This window comes from Oncorhynchus gorbuscha, linkage group LG02 (genome assembly GCF_021184085.1).
Source record: "Oncorhynchus gorbuscha isolate QuinsamMale2020 ecotype Even-year linkage group LG02, OgorEven_v1.0, whole genome shotgun sequence".
NCBI lineage: Eukaryota > Metazoa > Chordata > Actinopteri > Salmoniformes > Salmonidae > Oncorhynchus > Oncorhynchus gorbuscha.
This window is the reverse complement of record NC_060174.1, coordinates 46728621-46736979: the sequence shown is the minus strand read 5'-3', so window position 1 is coordinate 46736979 and position 8359 is coordinate 46728621. Positions and strand designations below refer to the sequence as shown.

Here is an 8359-nt window from a genome sequence, read left to right as displayed (position 1 = left end):
GTCCAGGCTTCTAGCATATAGCCCCTTTTACAACCCTGCCGGCATACCCCTACTAGCTAACAATTAGCAGCCCTGAAACACATCAATTATTAGCAGTTCAGCACATTTCTCGTACTGTGACACCAAATCAAGATAAACCTTTACCGTCATAGTAGACATGGAACGTCTTTGACCAAACTCGCTAAAACTCTGTTGTTGCACTATGGTAGCAATAGCTAGCCACACATAAACCCGAGTGCTACTCCAAGGAGCAGTAAATCTAGATAATGGCTAACACAAACATTGGCTATCATGAAATACTGCAAGTTCTGCCAGCCAATAAAGATCAGGCAGTTCAGCAAAAATAACGATATACCTTGAAATAAACAATGACGTTAATCCGATTGGTATTTGACCATTGATTCCTGCAAAATGTGCAGTATTCTGTTGGAGTTGTTGTAGCTAGCCTGCGAGCTAGCTAGCGAGTTAGCTTATTCCATCTCCAAACACCATGTGGGCCAGTTCGTTTTTCAAGGCCCGGTGCACTTATATAGCTGGCTAGCTTCGTTTTTTAAATAATCTACTAGCAACATAACATGACAAAACTCTTTGGGAACTTTAGTACCTACTTACCCAATTCACATCCATAACCGAAGCCGCCTGCCGTGACTCTGTAATACCAGTGGGGTCAATGGACTTGGAGCCTACATTAACTGTGGCCACACAAACCTTTTTTCAAATCAAATCAAATTTATTTATATAGCCCTTCGTACATCAGCTGATATCTCAAAGTGCTGTACAGAAACCCAGCCTAAAACCCCAAACAGCAAACAATGCAGGTGTAAAAGCACGGTGGCTAGGAAAAACTCCCTAGAAAGGCCAAAACCTAGGAAGAAACCTAGAGAGGAACCGGGCTATGTGGGGTGGCCAGTCCTCTTCTGGCTGTGCCGGGTAGAGATTATAACAGAACATGACCAAGATGTTCAAATGTTCATAAATGACCAGCATGGTCAAATAATAATAAGGCAGAACAGTTGAAACTGGAGCAGCAGCACAGTCAGGTGGACTGGGGACAGCAAGGAGCCATCATGTCAGGTAGTCCTGGGGCACGGTCCTAGGGCTCAGGTCCTCCGAGAGAGAGAAAGAAAGAGAGAATTAGAGAGAGCATATGTGGGGTGGCCAGTCCTCTTCTGGCTGTGCCGGGTGGAGATTATAACAGAACGTGGCCAAGATGTTCAAATGTTCATAAATGACCAGCATGGTTGAATAATAGTAAGGCAGAACAGTTGAAACTGGAGCAGGAGCATGGCCAGGTGGACTGGGGACAGCAAGGAGTCCTCATGTCAGGTAGTCCTGGGACATGGTCCTAGGGCCCAGGCCAGTTGAAACTGGAGCAGCAGCATGGCCAGGTGGACTGGGGACAGCAAGGAGTCATCATGTCAGGTAGTCCTGGGGCATGGTTCTAGGGCTCAGGTCCTCCGAGAGAGAGAAAGAAAGAGAGAAGGAGAGAATTAGAGAACGCACACTTAGATTTACACAGGACACCGAATAGGACAGGAGAAGTACTCCAGATAAACAAACTGACCCTAGCCCCCGACACATAAACTACTGCAGCATAAATACTGGAGGCTGAGACAGGAGGGGTCAGGAGACACTGTGGCCCCATCCGAGGACACCCCCGGACAGGGCCAAACAGGAAGGATATAACCCCACCCACTTTGCCAAAGCACAGCCCCCACACCACTAGAGGGAAATCTTCAACCACCAACTTACCATCCTGAGACAAGGCCGAGTATAGCCCACAAAGATCTCCGACACGGTACAACCCAAGGGGGGGGACCCAGACAGGCCGACCACAACAGTGAATCAACCCCCCAGGTGACGCATCCCCCCCAGGGACGGCACGAGAGAGCCCCAGCAAGCCAGTGACTCAGCCCCTGTAACAGGGTTAGAGGCAGAGAATCCCAGTGGAAAAAGGGGAACCGGCCAGGCAGAGACAGCAAGGGCGGTTCGTTGCTCCAGAGCCTTTCCGTTCACCTTCCCACTCCTGGGCCAGACTACACTCAATCATATGACCCACTGAAGAGATGAGTCTTCAGTAAAGACTTAAAGGTTGAGACCGAGTTTGCGTCTCTGACATGGGTAGGCAGACCGTTCCATAAAAATGGAGCTCTATAGGAGAAAGCCCTGCCTCCAGCTGTTTGCTTAGAAATTCTAGGGACAATTAGGAGGCCTGCGTCTTGTGACCGTAGCGTACGTATAGGTATGTACGGCAGGACCAAATCAGAGAGGTAGGTAGGAGCAAGCCCATGTAATGCTTTGTAGGTTAGCAGTAAAACCTTGAAATCAGCCCTTGCTTTGACAGGAAGCCAGTGTAGAGAGGCTAGCACTGGAGTAATATGATCAAATTTTTTGGTTCTAGTCAGGATTCTAGCAGCCGTATTTAGCACTAACTGAAGTTTATTTAGTGCTTTATCCGGGTAGCCGGAAAATAGAGCATTGCAGTAGTCTAACCTAGAAGTGACAAAAGCATGGATTAATTTTTCTGCATCATTTTTGGACAGAAAGTTTCTGATTTTTGCAATGTTACGTAGATGGGAAAAAAGCTGTCCTCGAAATGGTCTTGATATGTTCTTCAAAAGAGAGATCAGGGTCCAGAGTAACGCCGAGGTCCTTCACAGTTTTATTTGAGACGACTGTACAACCATTAAGATTAATTGTCAGATTCAACAGAAGATCTCTTTGTTTCTTGGGACCTAGAACAAGCATCTCTGTTTTGTCCGAGTTTAATAGTAGAAAGTTTGCAGCCATCCACTTCCTTATGTCTGAAACACATGCTTCTAGCGAGGGCAATTTTGGTGCTTCACCATGTTTCATTGAAATGTACAGCTGTGTGTCATCCGCATAGCAGTGAAAGTTTACATTATGTTTTCGAATAACATCCCCAAGAGGTAAAATATATAGTGAAAACAATAGTGGTCCTAAAACAGAACCTTGAGGAACACCGAAATGTACAGTTGATTTGTCAGAGGACAAACCATTCACAGAGACAAACTGATATCTTTCCGACAGATAAGACCTAAACCAGGCCAGAACATGTCCGTGTAGACCAATTTGGGTTTCCAATCTCTCCAAAAGAATGTGGTGATCGATGGTATCAAAAGCAGCACTAAGGTCTAGGAGCACGAGGACAGATGCAGAGCCTCGGTCCGATGCCATCAAAATGTCATTTACCACCTTCACAAGTGCCGTCTCAGTGCTATGATGGGGTCTAAAACCAGACTGAAGCATTTCGTATACATTGTTTGTCTTCAGGAAGGCAGTGAGTTGCTGCGCAACAGCCTTCTCTAAAATCTTTGAGAGGAATGGAAGATTCGATATAGGCCGATAGTTTTTTATATTTTCTGGGTCAAGGTTTGGCTTTTTCAAGAGAGGCTTTATTACTGCCACTTTTAGTGAGTTTGGTACACATCCAGTGGATAGAGAGCCGTTTATTATGTTCAACATAGGAGGGCCAAGCACAGGAAGCAGCTCTTTCAGTAGTTTAGTTGGAATAGGGTCCAGTATACAGCTTGAAGGTTTAGAGGCCATGATTATTTACCCTCGGCTTCATGGCGAATCCACTCTTCTACTGTTGGTAGCCATCGTAATTGTTTGGGATTAAGTGAGGCCCGCATATGACTTAGTGTCAGGGGTTCCCATAACCCAGTCTGCCTGAAGTGGTACAACTTTCTTCCCATCTTCTAAAATTTCGACCAAACATGAATGTCAGGAAAGAGTGCACTGCCAACACCAACACCATCTCTTGATGTCAAAGACGCATGTATTGTTAGTATGAGTTTTTATAAACTTTTGCAGAAAGACTGTCATCTGGAGGTGTACAGGATGCATCTTTCTCTTCAGTAAACAAATTAGCCAGACAAATGCTGCCCATCCTGTCAGCTTGCTAGCAAGGGCACTGAGGTAAATAATAATTGTCAGCTTTGCTGTGCTAGTGCCTGCAGCAGGGTGGGCAGGACTTGGTGGGTCTGGCTTAGAGACCATTCAACATGGTGGGAGTCCGAAACACAGAAAGAGAGGGCCTCCAAGTACACACACACACACACACACACACACACACACACACACACACACACACACACACACACACACACACACACACACACACACACACACACACACACACACACACACACACACACACACACACACACACACACACACACACACACACACACACACACACACACACACACACACACACACAGCAACATTGACATGTTATTAACATTGTATTTCACAATTTGTAACTTGAGACAGTGATGGTGCGAGGAGGTTCCCATTACTGTTGTTGCAATGATATGGCGTAAGTTCTGATTACAGAGACTTTGAAAGAATCAAAAGTATTTTGTTTGGCATGTATAGTCTTCTAATTATTCAAATAAGTAATGTCAACCTCAATCTATTCCTAAAGGAAAGTGAAATGTACAATGAAAAATACTGTAAATATCTGTTTGAGAGACTACGTATAGCCTATTCCATTGAATGCCTTGCCAGGCCTAATGATTCTGCTGTGGCCATGCAGGCTCCCCGGAGTATCCTTTGGTACAGGTAAGGGGTAATGTACACCAGCTCTCATTCTAATTCTTAATAGCCTTGAAATAACATGATCATGAGAATTTCCTCTACAGCCCAAGTCTGTCTTAGAGTAATATCAATTGTCTCTACGATACCTGGTAGGTCTGGGCGATATGGCCAAAATCTCATATCCCGATATAGGTAATTTCATATCCCGATAACAATACATATCACAATACAGCACATTTTCTGTAAATTCAATGAATAAATAGTTTATATAAAATGACCACATGTAAAGGCCTATTTCTTATTACATTTTGAATTATACTCAACAAATAAAAAGGTACTTACTCATATTTGATTATTTATTTTATTTAGAACCTGTGCACATGTAACAAAACATAAAATATGAATGTAGAAAATCTAAAAAGTTAAATAGAAAACACTTCAACTATAGTTGCAAACAAAATAAATATAGGCCTAAAATATATACAGTTGAAGTTGAAAGTTTGCATACACTTAGGATGGAGTCATTTAAAACTCATTTTTCAACCATTCCACAAATTTCTTGTTAACAACCTATAGTTTTGGCAAGTTGGTTGGGACATCTAGTTTGTGCATGACACAATTAATGTTACCAACAATTGTTTACAGACCGATTATTTCACTTATAATTCACTGTATCACAATTCCTTAGGGTCAGATGTTGACTGTGCATTTAAACAGCTTGGGAAATTCCAGAAAATTATGTCATGGCTTTAGAAGCTTCTGATAGGCTAATTGACATAATTTGAGTCAGTTGGAGGTGTACCTGTGAATGTATTTCAAGGCCTACCTTCAAACTTAGTGCCTCTTTGCTTGACATCATGGGAAAATCAAAAGAAATCAGCCAAGACCTCAGAATTTTTTTGTAGACCTCCACAAGTCTGGTTCATCCTTGGGAGCAATTTACAAACGCCTGAAGGTACCACATTCATCTGTACAAACAATAGTACACAAGTATAAACACCATGGGACCACGCAGCCATCATACCGTTCAGGAAGGAGACGCATTCTGAGAAAAAACCCGAATGTAATCCATTTTCCAATAAGGCTGTAACAGAACAATGTGAAAAACGTCAAGGGGTCTGAGTGTGTCTGTTGCCAATGTTTGTGTTGCTTCACAGTCCCCTCTGTTCCATAGGGTGTTTTTTTAATGTGTTTTTTTAAATCTAATTTTACTGCTTGCGTCAGTTACTTGATGTGGAATTGAGTTCCATGTAGTACTGTGTGCCTCCCATAGTCTGTTCTGGACTTGGGGACTGTGAAGAGACCTCTCGTGGCATATGTCTTGTGGGGTATGCATGGGGTGTCCGAGCTGTGTCCCAGTAGTTTAGCCAAACAGCTCGGTGTGTTCAACATGTCAATTCCTCTCATAAATAAAAGTAGTGATGAAGTCAGTCTCTCGATTTTCAGCCAGGGGATATTGACATGCAAATTATTAATATTAGCTCTCTGTGTACATCCAAGGGCCAGCCGTGCTGCCCTGTTCTGGGCCAATTGAAAGTATTTTTTTGTGGCACCTGACCACACGACTGAACAGCAGTCAAGATGCGACAAAACTAGGGCCTGTAGGACCTGCCCTGTTGATAGTGCTGTTAAGAAGGCAGAGCAGCGCTTTATTATGGACAGACTTCTCCCCATCTTGGCTACTGTTGCATCAATATGTTTTGAACATGACAGTTTACAATCTAGTGTTACTCCAAGCAGTTTAGTCATCTCAACTTGCTCAATGTCCACATTATTTATTACAAGATATAGTTGAAGCTTAGGGTTTAGTGAGCTTTTATTTCCAAATACAGTGTTTTTAGTTTTAGAAAAATGTTGGGCTAGCTTCTTCCTTGCCACCCACTCTGAAACTAACTGCAGCCCTTTGTTGAGTGTTGCAGTCATTTCAGTCGCAGGTGCCTGGTAACAGTTGAATAAGAAAAACCCAGTACACTGCTCTTGCTAGTATCACTGCTCTTTATTAAGCTTTACGTATCGGCCTCAAGGCTTTCGTCAGAGCCTTTCTTCTTTTTTTCTCATCTCTTCTAACGGGAAATTGTTACGCTAGGCAAAAACTGTTCACTTTTCTATCCAAACAATGTTCTCTTCAATTTCCCTAAATGCGTTTTTCATGTTCTTATCTTGCAGAGATCATTCAATGAGAGAGATGCTCAAATACGCAACACAGACCAGGCCATGGTGCCAAGGTCTACCTATCTCTCCAAAGGGAGGAGGAGAGCATCAGAAGAGATGGTCAGCCCTCTGGCCTCGGTCAGGCCATTGTCTTCCAGCAGGTGAGGTCACTCCTACCGTGACGCTAGTCCCTTGACCGACGGTGCAGACGGAAGGTCTGGCCAACCTGAATGATGTCATCAACAGTGCTGCATCGCCCAGTGAAGACAGGATCCCACCTGTGAACAGCAGCTTTGAGTAGGTACAACAACTGCTACTTAAAGTATACCCACCGCTATGGCAGTCAACGAACGTCCGTTGTGTATGCTAATGAGTGTTTCTAAACTCCGTTATCATGTTGTTCATTATAATGTGTTCAGTGTGGGTCGATGTGACACACAAGAGTGTTCCGTGTGGTTTGATGTGATACACAAGAGTGTTCCGTGTGGTTTGATGTGATACACAAGAGTGTTCCGTGTGGTTTGATGTGATACACAAGAGTGTTCCGTGTGGTTTGACGTGATACACAAGAGTGTTCCGTGTGGTTTGATGTGACACACAAGAGTGTTCCGTGTGGTTTGATGTGACACACAAGAGTGTTCCGTTTGGTTTGATGTGATACACAAGAGTGTTCCGTGTGGTTTGATGTGATACACAAGAGTGTTCCGTGTGGTTTGATGTGACACACAAGAGTGTTCCGTGTGGTTTGATGTGATACACAAGAGTGTTCCGTGTAGTTTGATGTGACACACAAGAGTGTTCCGTGTGGTTTGATGTGATACACAGGAGTGTTCCGTGTGGTTTGATGTGACACACAAGAGTGTTCCATGTGGTTTGATGTGACACACAAGAGTGTTCCGTGTGGTTTGATGTGATACACAGGAGTGTTCCGTGTGGTTTGATGTGATACACAAGAGTGTTCCGTGTGGTTTGATGTGGACACGAGCATCTCTCAAATGTCAGACCACTCCAACTTAACATTCAAACGCATCTGTCTGGTCTATATCTTTAACGTTATAGAGAATCATTGTCAAATAGGTGAGTATCTGGGTTGGCGCCATGTCGGGTGGGCGTTATGGTAAGGTTATCTTTCCTGTTTCCCCTCTGGTCTCTGTGTCTGTACCCACTGCCCAACGCCTACTGAATGAGGCTCTAGGGGCGTTTTTTCAAAGGAAGAAGGAAATGAGTTTTTCCCATGCTCCTGTGCGTCGGGACATTTATCACCCAGATCACTAGGAACTGCAGAGAGGGAGGAAAAAGTGGCTAGTGTGGGATCTGTCACCAGAACCTCAACACATATGTCACTGAACTATTCAGCTCTGCCACTGAAATGGGGGACGTTCTGTTTTGACTGCGGGAACCGACATGCAGCATGTCGAGAAATCATCTGGAGTTCATTCACCTGTAATTGTCATCTTAGCATCCTCCCCTTTGTTGACGAATTGGAACGATAAGATGATTATTAAGGTGAAAGTGATAATAGGTCTGCTAGATCAGCTATCTCTGGTCCAATGATTGGTCTGAGATGAAAATTACAACAACAAAAATCACCAGTACCCTACCTTGGAGGCAAGGATACCCGCATCCCACTACAACAACTAGA

At 43.8% G+C, this 8359-nt stretch overlaps 1 protein-coding gene across 1 annotated transcript in view; it reads left to right on the top strand.

The window, feature by feature from the left end:
• Positions 1–6730: 6730 nt before the first annotated feature.
• LOC124003143 (G1/S-specific cyclin-D2) overlaps positions 6731–8359 on the top strand; it is a 130213-nt gene continuing 128584 nt past the window's right edge. The window contains exon 1 of the mRNA XM_046311225.1: positions 6731–7014. The gene's annotated coding sequence lies outside the window, so the exon portion shown is untranslated. The remainder of the gene's footprint in view (positions 7015–8359) is intronic.